Raw genomic sequence first — 15,698 nt, forward strand, 5'->3', positions numbered from 1 at the left:
CTCGTTCATTGTAACTCTTCTCTTCTCTTAACCCGATCAGAAGATTCCTAGCAATGATCAAGTTGTTGTTAAATTTACCCTGGTTCAATGTAAACCGATGTGATATAACTTGCATTATGAATGTCGGTATAGAAAAGTGCTAAATAAATAAAAATAAATAAATAAACAACTTGAGTAACTTCTTTAAAAATTCATCTTTAATTTATCAATTTTCAAAAGCGTATTTTAGCACAGGGAGGATAACTTTAAAACACCTATGTGTGTACCCATTTACGCATGCATATGGCCACACACAGGTTATAAAGTACAAGTAAATCTTCCCTGCAACATTTGTGTGCATATTTATTTATTTATATTTATTTATTTAAAGCTTTTTTATACCGGCATTCATGATAAAATCATATCATGCCGGTTTACAGGAAACAGGGGAGTGATAACTAGGGATGTGCAGAGCAAAATTTTATGTTCATATTTTTTATGTCCGAAAGGGGGTCCCACTTGCGGCCAATATGGACATAAAAAAAATCCAATGAGTTGGGTATATGTACATATGTGCAAAAAAAAAATGTAAACCCCCTCACCCTCCTTAATCCCCCCCCCCAGACTTACCACAACTCCCTGGTGATCGAGCGAGGAGTGAGGACGTCATTTCTGCAATCCTTGGCGAGAAGAACTTTTGGCCAGCTTGGGGGGGCCTCCTGACCCCCCCAAGCTGGCCAAAAGTTCTTTTTGGGCCGAACGAGCCGTCCGGCGCGAACTCGCCGGGAATCACGTGGCGCCGCGTCACTCAGACGCGACGTCACGTGATTCCCGGCAAGTTCGCGCCGGACGGCTCGTTCGGCCCAAAAAGAACTTTTGGCCAGCTTGAGGGGGTCCCCCCAAGCTGGCCAAAAGTTCTTTTTGGGCCGAACGAGCCGTCCGGCGCGAACTTGCCGGGAATCACGTGACGTCGGCGTCACGTGATTCCCGGCTCGTTCGCGCCGGACGGCTCGTTCGGCCCAAAAAGAACTTTTGGCCAGCTTGGGGGGGCCTCCTGACCCCCCCAAGCTGGCCAAAAGTTCTTTTTGGGCCGAACGAGCCATCCGGCGCGAACGAGCCGGGAATCACGTGACGCCGGCGTCACTCGACGTGCCGCCGACGTCACATGCTTCTCGCCAAGGATTGCAGAAATGGCGTCCTCACTCCTCGCTCCATCACCAGGGAGTTGTGGTAAGTCGGGGGGGGGGGGATTAAGGAGGGTGAGGGGGTTTATATTTTTATTTTGGCTCAACAATCGCGATTTCCCACATATCGAACATATCTATGTTCGATATGTGGGAAATCCGATCGTTTATGTCGAATCAATTTTTTAAGTAAAAAAAAAATATGAGTTGCGTTTTACTAATGCGGTCAATCCGAATGCACACCCCTAGTGATAACATTGAACGAAAACTGGTGTTGATAGGTAGATAAGAAAGTTACAATAAAACAAGGGAAATTAGAACTTGGAGAAGAAGAAGAGTAGCTGAAACGATTTAGTCAATAACAATTTAATTAATTACATAGTGTTCAGATTAATTACATAGTGTTAATGAGAAAATTTACAAGTGGATGTAGTATTTCTGGAGAAATTTATGAGAGTCCATTGTGATTGTCAGATGTGATCAGGAAAGGCTTGCCTAAATAACCATGTCTTTAGCCTTTTTCTGAATGTTGGTAAGCAAGGTTCCTGTCTGAGGTCGGGGGGGATGGTATTCCATAATGATGGTCCAGCAGTGGAAAAGGCCCGTTCTCTGAATGTTTGATGGTGTGTAACTTTTGTTTGTGGAACGTGTAGGGATCCTCTGTATGCTTCTCTGATTGGTCTTGACGAGGAGTATAGTCTGAGTGGGATCTGAAGATTGAGTGGGGCTTGAGAGTAGATGGTTTTATGGATGATGGTGATGGTCTTGTGGAGTATTCTGAAGTTAATTGGGAGCCAGTGTAGTTTTTTAAGAATGGGGGAGATTTGATCTCTTCTTCTGGCGTTTGTTAAAATCCTGGCAGTAGCGTTTTGCAGCATCTGGAGTGGTTTTAAGGACGAGGAAGGGAGACCTAGCAAGATAGAGTTGCAGTAGTCTATCTTGGAGAAAATTATGGCTTGTAGGACTGTTCTGAAGTCTTGAAAATGAAGAAGTGGTTTTATTCTTTTCAATATCTGTAATTTGTAGAAGCCGTCCTTTGTGGTGTGGTTGATGAATGTTTTTAAATTTAAGTGATTATCAATTAAGACTTCTAGGTCCCTAGTTTGGGAGACAAAGATGTTTGGTGGTGTGTTTTGTGTGATGTTGCTGTTTTCCGGAGAAATGAGGAGGAGTGTGGTTTTTGCTGAATTTAAAATCAGGTTTAAACTGGAAAGTAGGAGGTTGATTTCTTGTCGACAGGATTCCCAGTATTTGAGGGTTTTTGTGATTGATTCTTTGATGGGGATCAATATTTGCACGTCGTCTGCATAAAGAAAATGATTTAGTTGAAGGTTAGTTAGCAGTTGGCAAAGAGGAAGTAAGTAAATGTTGAAGAGGGTAGGGGAAAGGGAGGAGCCTTGAGGAACTCCTAGTGATGAGTTGCATCGAGGAGATTCTTTATTGTTTATTTTGACTTTGTATCCTCTATTTGAAAGGAAGGTTTTGAACCAGGAGAAAGCTGTTCCTGTTATTCCGATGTCCGCCAGTCGGTTAAGGAGGATAGCGTGGTTGACGGTGTCAAACGCCGCAGACAGGTCCAGGAGGATTAGTAAAAAGGATTGTCCTTTGTCCAAGCCCATGATGATGTGGTCTGACAATGAAATGAGGAGAGACTCAGTACTTAATGCCTTGCGGAATCCATATTGTGTAGGGAGCAGTATTTTATGATCTTCCAGGTAATCTGAGAGTTGTGAATTGACTAATTTTTCCAATATCTTGGCAATAAAAGGAAGATTGGAAATAGGGCGGAAGTTATTGTTGTCGTTTGGGTCCAAATTTGGTTTCTTTAGAAGGGGTTTGATAGATGCTAGTTTTAGGGCTTCTGGATAGATTCCTTGCACTAAAGAACAGTTTATGATATCGGCCAGGGTATTGGATATGGTGTCTGGTATTAGAAGGAGAAGTTTGCCCTCACTATGTCATACGGGTGACAGTCGTATGACATAGTGAGGGCAAAGGAAGAGCCGGCGCCATTTTGAATATTGGCAATACGGCCCGCGTGCAGGAAGTCGCTCCCGGACCCCCGCTGGACTTTTGGCAAGTCTTGTGGGGGTCAGGAGGCCCCCCCAAGCTGGCCAAAAGTCCCTGGGGGTCCAGCGGGGGTCCGGGAGCGATCTCCTGCACGTGTGACATCGGGAGCCAGGAACCAAAATGGCGCCGGCGCTACCTTTGCCCTGTCACATGATAAGGGCAAAGGGCCACCGGCGCCATTTCTCTTAACGCAGCCGTGGCCAGAGAGCTGGAGATCGCGCCGGGACCCCCCCCCCCCCCCACTGGACCCCAGGTAATTTAAAACATTTTGGGGGGGTTCGGGAGGGTGGGGGATTTGTTTTAAAGGGTCGGGGTGGGTTTTAGGGTTGTTTTGGTGTGCCGGTTTTCCCGTGCCCTATTTAACGATACAATACAAATGCCCCTGACGATAAATCGGGGGCATTTGTATTGTATCGTGCACTCTAATGATTTTGGACGATTTTAAAATTATCTGATGATAATTTTAATCGTTCAAAAACGATTCACATCCCTAATTGACACTACTTAACTGGAAATGTCTTAAAAGCGCCATTTATCTGACTAAGGGGGGTCATTTTCCAAGTGGATCTCACACGAAAAGTCCCTTATCACGTGCGATACCAAGATCGGGGCGGAGTCGGGGTGACGTCAGCCCCAGAAAAGGAGGAGTCAGGGCGGCACTGGGGCTGACGCTGCGAAGACTTCACCGACAACGAAAGGTATGCGTCTTTTTCACTGCCAGTTTTGAGCCGAATAACTACACCTTATATAGTGTAGTTATTTGGCGTGACGCCAGCAGCGATCGCACCGCAGAGGTGTGATCGCTGCCGGCTATCGCAGGACCGCCGCCCCCCCACCTCCCGTAACCACAGGATTCAAAGAGCCCGGCAGTATTAGTAAATCCAGCCCTAAGTAGGATAGCCAGATTGAACAGTCTTACTCTTTGCCACCTACTTCCAGCATTGCTCTGACAGCAATGTTGGCGTACGTTTTCAGCATTGCTTTCAGAGGCTTAGAGAATGATGTAATCAGCCAGGAGTGGGTAACTATCAGAGATGTGCTTTGGGTAAAAATTTTGTGTCTGGCTTCATTTCGGGGCCCCCCCCCCCCACAGGAATTTCATTTTTCCCGTGGTTTGGAGTTTTATTTTTCGGGGGCCCCGATTTTCGGGTTAGTGAGCACTATCAGGAGTTAGCTAACTCAAAAATGAATTTTTTCAGAAATTTCGGAAAAACTTCATTCGTTTTTCGGTTCTCCCAAACCATTCCGAATTAGGTAATTTCATTGACATTGCCTAATTTGGGAAAAACGATTGCACATCCCTAGTAACTATCACCATGCTCCTGGCTGGGATTTGGGAGTTAGAGCGCATGGAGTGATTGTAGATGGATGAGGAAGGGGTGTTACCTGGCTAACTTTAGATGAATTATTCTGATGCTCGCTGGCTTACTGTATATGGACCTGAATACCATTATGATGTCATCAACCACTGAGAAAGCAGCTCAATATGACATTAGTCATATCTGATTAGCCAGACACAAGTGTCTAAGCACTCAATCTTAACACATATGCTAAAGAATTTATACATGAGCTTAGAAGAGTGCACTATGCGCTAAGACCCTAGCATTCAATTTAAATTGGTATGTACTAAATTAAGTACGTACTAAGGATTAGCACATAATTGCATGTAAATAATAATATGCTAATTAAGATTTAGTGGGTGTACAGAAAATAAGGAGGTATGGTCTCATCTATTTGCTGTTTAGTATATGCTCACTGAAGACCTAAAATGTAACATCTGCCTCAAACCAGGTGTTAACATTTTAGCTTGTACACTATTTCAAAGATTCAGCTAATGAGATACTTTGGACTCACTGATGGAAAAGATATTCAGAGGAATAGCTGTGTTAGTCTGGTACAGCAAAAATGACATGAGGTATGTGGCACCTTATAGACCAAACAATTTATTGAGGCATGAGCTTTCGAGACTGAGTCTACTTCATCAGTTACATGAAGTGAAGTACAGTTGTGGGTAAAATATATGGGGCTAGGGGAGGGGGGAGATACAGAACAAAGATAAGACATTGAATAGTAGAGATGTGAATCGGAACCGGAATTGGTTTGGATTCCGGTCCTGATTCACATGTGGTTTTCTTTTCATCGGGCCAGATCGCGGTTTTGTTTATCAGCTGCGCCCGAGCCAATAAACAAAAAACCCACCCCAATCCTTTAAAACTAATACCTTAGCTTCCCCCACCTTCCCGACCCCCCCAAAAAATCTTTTTACAGGTACCTGGTGGTCCAGTGGGGGTCCCTGGAGCGATCTCCCGCTCCCGTGCCTTCGGCTGCCACTAATCAAAATGGCGCCGATGGCCCTTTGCCTTTACCATGTGCCAGGGTATCCGTGCCATTGGCCGGACCCTGTCACATGGTAGGAGCACTGGATGGCCGGTGCCATCTTGTGCTCCTACCATGTGACAGGGGCTGGCCAATGGCACCAGTAGCCCCTGTGACATAGTAAGGGCAAAGGCTATCGGCGCCATTTTGATTACTGGCAGCCGATGGCCCGAGTGCAGGAGATCGCTCCCGGACCCCCGCTGGACCACCAGGGGCTTTTGGCAAGTCTTGGGGGACCCTCCTGACCCCCACAAGACTTGTCAAAAGTCCAGCGGGGGTCCAGGAGCGACCTCCTGCACTCGGACCGTTGGCTGCCAGTATTCAAAATGGCGCAGATAGCCTTTGCCCTTACTAATTGCTGAGACCAAAAGCAGGGTCTATAGTCTACTTCTGAGTATGCTGCTAGTACCTCGAGCCTAGGCCAAGGTCTGAGGCCCAAACAAATGCCAACTCTTGAAAGAATTTGCCGGGGTTGGGAAATTTCCCGACACCCACTTACCTTTTCAGTTGGGAATCTGATGCCATGACTAGACCAAGGCCAAACATCAGGGTATGGTCCAGAGGCCAGGTCCTGATGCCTGGGCCTTAGTCTAGGCCAAGGCTTAGACCCAGAACTGATGTCAGGGTCCAGGTCCCGACACCTGGGCCTCAACTCAAAGCAGGGGCCTGACCTGGAGGCCGGGTCTTGATGCCTGGGTCTTAGCCTAAGCCAGGGCAAGGGCCAGGCCCAAACCTGGGGAGAGCCCAGAGAGATCTGGTAAGGATGCCTGGGCCCAGCCTGGAGGCCCAGTCCTAATGCCTGGGCCTTGGACAAATCCCAGGCCTGATGCCAGGACTTCATCCTGATACCAGGGCCTGGTTTGGACACCGGGTTCTGATGTCTAAGCCTTGACATCGGAAGAGATCTTCTGAGACCTGGGCTCTGGGTCTGACCCTTGACTGAGCCCAGATGTTGGGACCAGACCTCTGGGCCAGGCCCTGGAGTCGGGCCTGGGATTGGGCTGAGGTCCAGGTGTCAGAAGTTGGCCTCCAGGCCAGGCCCCATAGTTGGGATTGGACCTGTGCCCTGCCCTAGGCCAAGGCTTAGGTGTTGGGACCAGCCTCCCATGCTGGGCCTTGCATAGGGCCTAGGCTGAGGTCGAGGTTAGAGGCTCTGGCCTGGACCTAGGCCTCATCTGTGGATCCTCCCTGGACCGGGTAAGTGGGGGCCAGGGAGGATCCTTGTTCTGTCATTTTTCTTGGTGGGAGGGATAGGTGGTTGCCACAGGAGGCCTTGGGAGGGCCCATTTCATCTATTTTTTCTGTTTTTGTGGAGACTGTTTTTAATTTTTTTTTTAAACTAAAGAAACAAAATAAACATTAAAAGAAATTCATGGGGATCCCCCCTCCCAAAAAAAAACATAAATGTAATTGTTCCTTCTTCCCACCCCTACTATATAATATAGTCTGGCTTGTGTTTTCCAGTACAATTTTTGTTTCCATGTTTATATTTATACTTTATGGTCTTTCTATTCTATATTTGGTAGGGTCCATTTCTTGTGTAACTTTAATTCTTGTTGTAAAAATGATTGTATTTATTGGCTTTTATAGCATTATGGTCATCTTTTCCTCATTTATATTTCAAAAAGAAGTTTGCTCTTTATTAATTTCACTTGAATGCAGAAAACAGTTTTAAATGTTCTTGCAGAATATATTTTTTCATACACATTTTATTGTAAACACTGATAATAGATTTGTGGATTATTTTAAAGGATGGACTTAGCTAATATTCCCTCTAAGGGTTGGGTTGCTGTGAGCATAACATTGATAGGCTTTTTACATCAAAGAAAATAAGGGCAGATTATAAAAGCCCTATGCGCTCCAGGTCTATTTTCAAAAGGCACGGCGGTACGCGTAAAGCCTCGGGACGCTTGTAAGTCCCGGAGCTTGAAAAAAGGGGCAGGGTGTGGGCAGGGTGGTCTGAGGGCGGGGCCGGAGCCTCCAGGCACAGCGGCCATTTGGCACTGTACATGGGATCGCGGGCCGGTCGGTGGCCGGCGCACGCAACCTACATCTGCCCGGAGGCAGGCGCAACTTATAAAATAAAGGTTGGGGGGGGGGGGGGTTAGGTAGGGCTGGGGGGCAGGTTAGGTAGGGGAAGGGAGGGGAAGGTGGCGGGGGGGTTGAAGGAAAGTTCCGTCCGAGGCCGCTCTGATTTTGGAGCGGCCTCTGAGGGAATGGGGAAAGCTATTGGGGCTCCCCTAGGGTTCGGCACGTGCAAGGTGCACTAGTGTGCACCCCCTTGCACGCGCCGACCCCGGATTTTATAACATGCGCACATGTTATAAAATTGTGCGTACTTTTGTGCGCACAAATTTATGCCCGCGCGTAGGTATTAAAATCTGGCCCATAGTGCTTACATGGTAATATAACCAAAGATTTTTACACACAGCAATCCAATCGTTAGAGGCATCATCGGTTGCATCATTGTATTCCAATTCCAGAATAATGCTTAAACTTTTGAATCAAATAAAGAAATGTCTGTAATGGTTCCTGAAAGTATTTGAATGATAAAAGGGAAAAGAGTCTTATTTTTATAGCTTTCTTAACTTATGAAGTCTAAAGCACATATATGGACCTTCCATAGATAACCTCAGCTCCACCCTACAACCATCATCCTCAATGTGATTCTCAACTTTACCTTACAACCATCATCCTTAATGTGATTCTCACAAATTTGGATATTCCATTTGGTATTGTTAGCAGGCTAAGCAGGAGATGAAGAGACCGAATGGTATTGGTAACTTAGCATATTGTCATGAACACATCACTGAAATAATTTCAATGAGGTATTTTGGAGGACATAATTTAGTTCCTCTTTCCTTTCCTTATTTCTGACCATATTTCTTTTCCTATTCTGAAATGAAATGAAAGTGTTGGGTTTTTCTTACTGTTGTACCTGAGGGCTGGATTTTAAGATGTACGCGCGGGCGTACATTTGTGTGCACAACCTGACATGCACAAATGTACGCCCGATTTTATAACATGCGCGCACTGCCGCGCCCATATTATAAAATCCGGGGTCGGCGCGCGCAAGGGGGTGCACCTTGCATGTGCCGAACCCTAGGGGAGCCCTGATGGCTTTCCCCATTCTCTCCGCCCCCCCCCCCCCCCCCCCCCACCTTCCACTCCCTAACCCGTTTCCAGCCCTACCTAAACCCCCCCCCCCCCCACCTTTATTTTATAAGTTGCGCCTGCCTCTGGGCAGGCGTAGTTTGTGTGCACCGGCCGATGGCCAGCCCGCTGTGCCTGGAGGCTTCGGCCTTGCCCACGCCCTGCCCCTTTTTTCAGGCCACAGGACTTACACGCGTCCCGGGGCTTTTGAAAATAGGCCGGCGCGCGTAACCCCCCCATGCGCGTAAGGCTTTGAAAATCTGCCCCTGAATTTTTAAGCTATTCTTATTGTAACAGGCTTTTCTGGAAGTTCTTTTCCAAGGCTCAATTGCTTTTATATAGCCTACTTTGATTTGTCTCCTTTTTACATTTTTGTATATTTCAGCAATAAAATCTGTGTGTTGTAAGACCAAATTTCCTCCTTCCATTTTGTTTCCCGTTGAACTATGAGACTAAAAATGTCAAGAATATTAGAAATGGCTGAAGAGAAATATATATATTGTTTTTTTTTATCTTTATGTCATTGCTTACAACATGATGGTGTTCAGTGCGTTTTCTCCAACCCTCTGCCAGATATGAGTGAGGTCTTCAGTGGAGAAGGTGTACCCAAAAAATAAGGATGAGGTGAGAAACAAGTGAAATGAGTCTGATAAACGTATTCTACTTCTTGGAGAATGGGCCATCATGACCCCCCAAGTAAAATCCATTTATACAAAGTCCCATGGCACTCACCGTTGCTGGTAGTGGTTCTGTAAGGTAAGATGTACATTTTTTATTCACTGAAGCTGACCAACATAATTACATCATAGGGATGTGCATTCATTACGTTTGTTTCGGCAGGTATGCACGTACCTTGCCAATTTTCTAGTACACACAGGAAAACAGATGATATGCGTGTATCGAATTATTAAAAATACACACATGGGGCAGATTTTAAAAAAGGGTTACATGTGTAATATATGCGCGTAACCCTTTTAAAAGCCTCCTGTATGCATCGAGCCTATTTTGCATAGGCTCGGCGACGCGCGCAAGCCCCGGGACGCGCATATGTCCTGGGGCTTGAATAAATGGGTGGAGAGTGGGCATGCCGGGGGCAGGGCTGGAGCCTCCAGGCACAGCGGCCATTTGCCGCTGTGCCTGGGATCGCGGGCCGACCGTTGCTGGTGCGCACAACCTTTAAAAATTAAAGGTAAGGAGGAGTTTTAGGTAGGGCTGGGGGGGCGGGTTAGGTAGGGGAAGGGAGGGGAATGTGGGGAAAGGGAGGGGAAGGTGGGGGGGTGGAAGGAAAGTTCCCTCCGAGGCCGCTCCGATTTCGGAGCGGCCTCAGAGGGAACGGAGGAAGGCTGCACAGCTCGGCGCATGCAAGTTGCACAATTGTGCACCTCCTTGCGCATGCCAACCCTGGATTTTATAACATGCACGTGGCTGCACGCGCATGTTATAAAATCGGGCGTAGATTTGTGCACGCCGGGTTGCACGCACAAATCTACGCCCGCTCATAGTTTTTAAAATCTGGCCCTTACTCTCCATTTCCCACGTGTACTAGAAAGTTGGCAAGGTATGCACATCTCCAGAGCTTAATGTGGGACATTCTCAAACTGTTTGTCCTGCAAGAAAATCTGCTGGCACATTTTACATGCATGCTTTGAAATTTGCCAGAAGTACAATGAAGCCTTGGACATTTGTGCCTGTTTTTAATGCAGGTACTTTTCTCAAGGAAAATAATGGGGTAGATTTTCAAAGGGTTACGCACGTAACCCCTGAAAACCTACCCCAACCCCTCCCCTGCGCTCGCCAAGCCTATCTTGCATAGGCTCGGCGGCGCGCACAAGCCCCGGGACGCGCTTAAGTCCCCAGGCTTTCCTGGGGGCGTGTCGGGGGCATGTCGGGGGCGTGTCGCGGCGGTGCATCATCCGGGGGTGTTCTGGGGGCATTCCAGGGGCGGGGCCTTGGGCATGGTTCCGGCCCGGGGGCATTCTGGGGGCGTGGCCACGGCCTCTGGACCAGCCCCCGGTGCGCCGGCAGCCAGCAATCTATGGGTCTTATTTACTATTTAGTTTTTCTTTTTTTCTGTAGATGTAGAATAGGGAAATCCTTTAGTAAACATAGCCCTATGTGCATTATTTTCCTCCTCTGACCTAAATGAACACTTGGGAACTGCGCCTCTAAATGTGGCAAAACATGGATTACTTCTAGCCACATCTAAGGAGGAAAAATTTCAGACAGGCCCAATTAATGGCAGAAATCACTATTTATCTGTATAAACAAGCTTTGAAAATTTTGCTTCCCATGAATAAACTAGTAACAATTAATGTGCATAGGCTGTGATGGTTACATTGGAATCTTATTAGCTGGTGATCCTTTTCAAAGAAAATGCTTAGGGCAGTTTACCAAATAAGTGAAGATTCTGTACAGCATAATGGGTTTAATGAACTAAACCCAATAGTCATGCTCCTCTTGTCTTACTTTTAAAAATGTTGTATTCAGCATATAAACAAAGAGAAAAGGTTATTTAAATTTGTGACAACCAGGAAAGAAAGTGACAGCAAAATTTGGAATGAAAGTAAACAAAATAATTGTATTACAGCCTTGTGCTTATTTCAAGCCATGCCTGCCACAGGACAGAATAGCTCAGCCTGACTGACTGTTACAGGGGCTTCAGGGAATGACTGAGTAGACTGTTCCTATCCATGTAAAATAAAAAACACCATCTACAACACTCATACCCTTAGCAATGCAGAGCAATAGATTTCTATTTGGAATATCATAGTGAATATATACTGCAAATGTTATTCAAGTATAACTAAAACCCAAATAGAAAAATATGTTGATAACAAGGAATGAAAAGTATGGGTTCTGGTAAACTTTTGCTGATGTCTGCATTTACAAAACATCAATGAGCCTCCTGAAATGCACACTCACCTGATAATCATGGAAAATGAGGCCTGAATGAATCTGTTTATATTTAGATAACATTGTAAACAGCAGCAACTGTCTTGTGGAATGACAAATATCTACTTTTTTTTTTTTTTAGTAAATTGCCGTTTTAGACTAATTTAGGTTTTGTTTTGTTTTTCAAGACTCCTATTCAATTGCTGCAACACTGCAGAGAAATACAGAATATTTTGAGGCTTTCAGGATACACTTCAGAATTGCGATGAAATAGGTTTGTGTTTGGAACCAAGTCTTAGCATGTGCTCCTTCGCATTGTCAGCGTGGGTAGTACAGAGTTCCATGTGCCACTAGCAAAGTGCATTATACAAAGACAGCGCTGAAATCTTCTCTCCTTTCATTAAAACTTACCAGTTTCTCGCTTCTGCATTCATTTATGTACCCCGATTAGCTCATTCTTTTTCAAATGCCAGGGATGTATTGCTCACTAGTGGAACTTCAGTACCCCAGCAGTCTTTAATGTAGAAGGTGAACCTTTTCCACTAATGAGCAGTTTGTCTAGTGTTCTTAACCTTATCAGCAGCTCCTGAAGTGATAAAGGCTTTAACTATTATGCACTGAAAGGTGTTGATAATTCTCAATCTTCATGCAGTAAAAGGCTCCTTTTGTCACTCTTCAGTCTTGGGTTGAACTTAGCAAGACTGCTTAACAAATTAACCTGCCTGCTCTAGAAAGTAGACAGTTGGAGGTACTGGCGGGCAGGCAGGTAGAAGAGCTTTTTCTTGTCATGACAAGAATGATTCCTGATGTGTAATAGAAAAGCATGCAGTATAATAACATTCGGACAGGTAATAATATGGTTAATGAAAGGGGTGGGGGAGAAAAGAAACACAACTTCCAAAGGGATTTTTAATAAATTAATAAGCCTATGAGAGTTGCATATTTTAATATGAAGCAGTCCCATCCCTCTACATATTAGCACTTACCCCCATTACATATTTTAAAATAAAAATTCCTAGACGCACAGCTATAATAGTTGCAAAGCTGCGGGGGGATGGAGACCACAGAATACCATTGTGACTGTGTAGCTCTAAAGAGAAACAATAAAAGCTTGATCAGCTGAATGCTTTAAATATGGCTGAATGTTTGATGAGATGAAGATGTAATTTTGTCTATACTCCCCAAGGATCTGGATTAAATATGACTACAGGGCCTAATCAAATAGCTAGCCACTGAGCAACAGTCCCACCTGCATTCTTCATTCCAGGCATGCCTTTTTCCTTTCCTCCAAGTACATTACTTATTCACTGGTTTGTCAGCAGTGTGCATTATTAGCGCTTGAGAGATAAAACTTTAAGTGTTGCTCCCAATTAGCACAACACTGACCACGCACCATGCTCTGTGCTTAATGCCTGCTCTTAGAGAGTAGCTGGTTTTGAAGGTCTGAGGTGGAGGAGAAAAAAAAAATGAAACAGCTTAAGCATTCATTTTGAGTGGAGAGACAGCTCCTATTAACATTTAACAGCATTTGTGCAACTTGGTGCCGAGGTTATGATGCAAATGAGGAGGAATTAAAAGTGGCCAGGGGTTTGTCATTGATGGATTGCAGTCTGGCGGTGTTCACACTTCTGCTGTGTCCATCAGAAGCGATTACTGTGTAATTAAACCTTATTTCTCTACTCTCCAGTGCATAATTACTTTGTGAATGTAACCATCATCTAAAAAAGCTACCAAAATGCTTTAGCATTTAGTCTAGCAGTCATTTCCCTCGCTTGTGTCAGATATAACCATCAGACAGTGCAAAAGAACTGTCACTTTTAATAAGAGGCAAAAAATTAAATGAAACAGTATGCTTATTATAGGAAAATTAGGCGTTCAAGTGGTAGAGTCCTTTTCTGCGATTTGCATAATTTATTCTTTTTTGTCCCTCACACCAGAAGCTTCAGGCAATTTTCTTCACATTTAAATAGATCGCACATTTAAGGCTACTTAAGGAAAATTATCACTTTGCATATTTTAATTGTTGTGAAGAAAGTGAATAGAAGAGGTCTGCAGCGTGGACTCTTGAGTCGGTCAGATGCTCAACTGTCTGATTCTGGAGCTCCCCACTGCTCCAGTAGTGATAACCCTACAGTTCACAGCCATCCACTTGCATTTCATCAGCATGCAAATGTACCTCCAAGCACTATAATAAGTAGATCTTTGATATTTACAAACTAGTCACTAATAACTAAAATGTAATTTGTTTGACATAACTTTAGATTCTCTTATCAGCAGACATTTTTAACTGATGAGTTCTTTAGTTTTAAAAAGCTTAAGATATGACCCATTGTACCTTCTGAGTGCCACACTAGACTTGCCAGACTTATTCATGACAAAATAAGGAAACATCATTTTCTACACTGCTGTTTCTCCCCTGCATGTTTCATTCTTGATTTTTTTTAATTTTGTTTCTTGAATTTGCTTTCTTTTTAACCAGAAGAAATAGAAACTTGAAGATTTAAATGAGATGTTCCTTCCTGTTTTACTGCCAAAGCACACCTATGAATCCAATTACAAATTGAAGCTGATGGTTCAGCCAAAAAGAAATTCATGTTTATCCCAGTTTGCATAGTTTTACTTAATAAGTGCAGCACATTACACATTATGAACAGACTGCTGTCTTGTAAATTTCTGTTAATAGTGATGTTACTTCAAATTGAAAGGCATTTTTAAAAGGCGAATGCATGCATGGAAACGTGTTTTGGATTCCTCTTTCTTGTGTTTTGTTTGGTTCAGATCAGTAGGTAATTTGTTTCCTGTAAATGAAGGAAGGAACGCATCCTATTTTTGACTCCAACAATGGGTCTTTCCTTCCAAGTTTTATGAAACTTTAATTAAATTTAGAATCTTGCACCAATTAAGACTCTTGTTAGGAGACCAGGAATTTCATATAGTGCTCCAGTTGTTACTTTTCACAGGCTTGAGGTCCCGATATCCTTAGTTAGGGTACTTCAAATTTCTCAGAATGCTGCTGCCTGTGTTCTGTCAGGCTCGTACAGTAGAGAACATATTACTTCATTAAGTATCAGTCAGCAATGTTAATACACAAATGGTTGGAATCAGTACAATGCTTTGAATTTATAATCCTCCTCGTGTTTAAGACAGGGGTCAGCAAATTACGGCCCTAGACAGATTTTTTCTGGCACTCCTTCTCAATTTTCCCTATTAGATTTGGCTTACCAGTATCTTCAGTGTCAACAGTGGTCTGACATCATAGGCATTTGTTGATGACTTCAACCTAAATGTCAGCGGTCATAAGTAGCATCCCTCTCAGAAGGAGCAGTGGGGCAGAAAGAGGAGAAGCAGTGTCCAGCCATATAGAGGCTCATGCGGCCACTGGAGGATCCCATCCCTTTATGGCAAATAATAAAAGCTGCCAGTGGACCCCATTCCACCACGTCAAAGAAAAGAAGCAGCTGGTGGACCTCATCCTATTGGTGGCAAAGAAAGGAAGAGGCCCATCTTTTCAGTTTGTCCAGTAGTACAGAAGTTATGCATCTGTATTGCTGGGCTAACTGAGCCCGTCTCATAGTCTGTGCAGGCTTCACAGTATTAAAAACTCGTGGGGCAACACTTTCTATGTGTTGATCTTGCAATACAAAAGATCAGCATGGAGGAAGTGCCACACCCATTAATATTCAAAACCATGTGGTCTGCAGAGAGGAGGAGCAGCAAAGTGGGCTTGGATGATGGATCTGCTCCTCCCCAGCACATGGCAGTGGTGACAGCAGCAGCAAAGAATCAAGAGATGCTCTGAGGCTGGTGTGTGTGTGTGTGTGTGTGTGTGTGCTCAGTGCCTTGGACTGTTCATGCTACTGTTGGTGATACTTTATGAACTCTTTTGGGGCCTTTCGGTGTTTATTCAGCTATTTATGCTATTTTGCCCCCATTTTGGTCCTTTGGCATGTGGGTTAGCCGTTGTGCATGTTTTTTAAAATAAATAAGTATGCACATGTCAGCTCTGCCCACCAAAGTGCTTCTTCCCAGTATACATAAAAGTAT

The 15,698-nt window shown here is 44.5% G+C and overlaps 1 long non-coding RNA gene across 1 annotated transcript in view; it reads left to right on the forward strand.

The window, feature by feature from the left end:
- The window catches only part of LOC115093619, a 221,556-nt gene that overhangs the window by 12,162 nt on the left and 193,696 nt on the right, over window positions 1–15,698 (forward strand). Inside the window, exon 3 of the long non-coding RNA XR_003857353.1 lies at window positions 9,336–9,386. This is a non-coding gene — a long non-coding RNA (uncharacterized LOC115093619). The remainder of the gene's footprint in view (window positions 1–9,335; window positions 9,387–15,698) is intronic.

This window comes from Rhinatrema bivittatum, chromosome 6 (genome assembly GCF_901001135.1).
Source record: "Rhinatrema bivittatum chromosome 6, aRhiBiv1.1, whole genome shotgun sequence".
In the NCBI taxonomy this organism is placed as follows: domain Eukaryota; kingdom Metazoa; phylum Chordata; class Amphibia; order Gymnophiona; family Rhinatrematidae; genus Rhinatrema; species Rhinatrema bivittatum.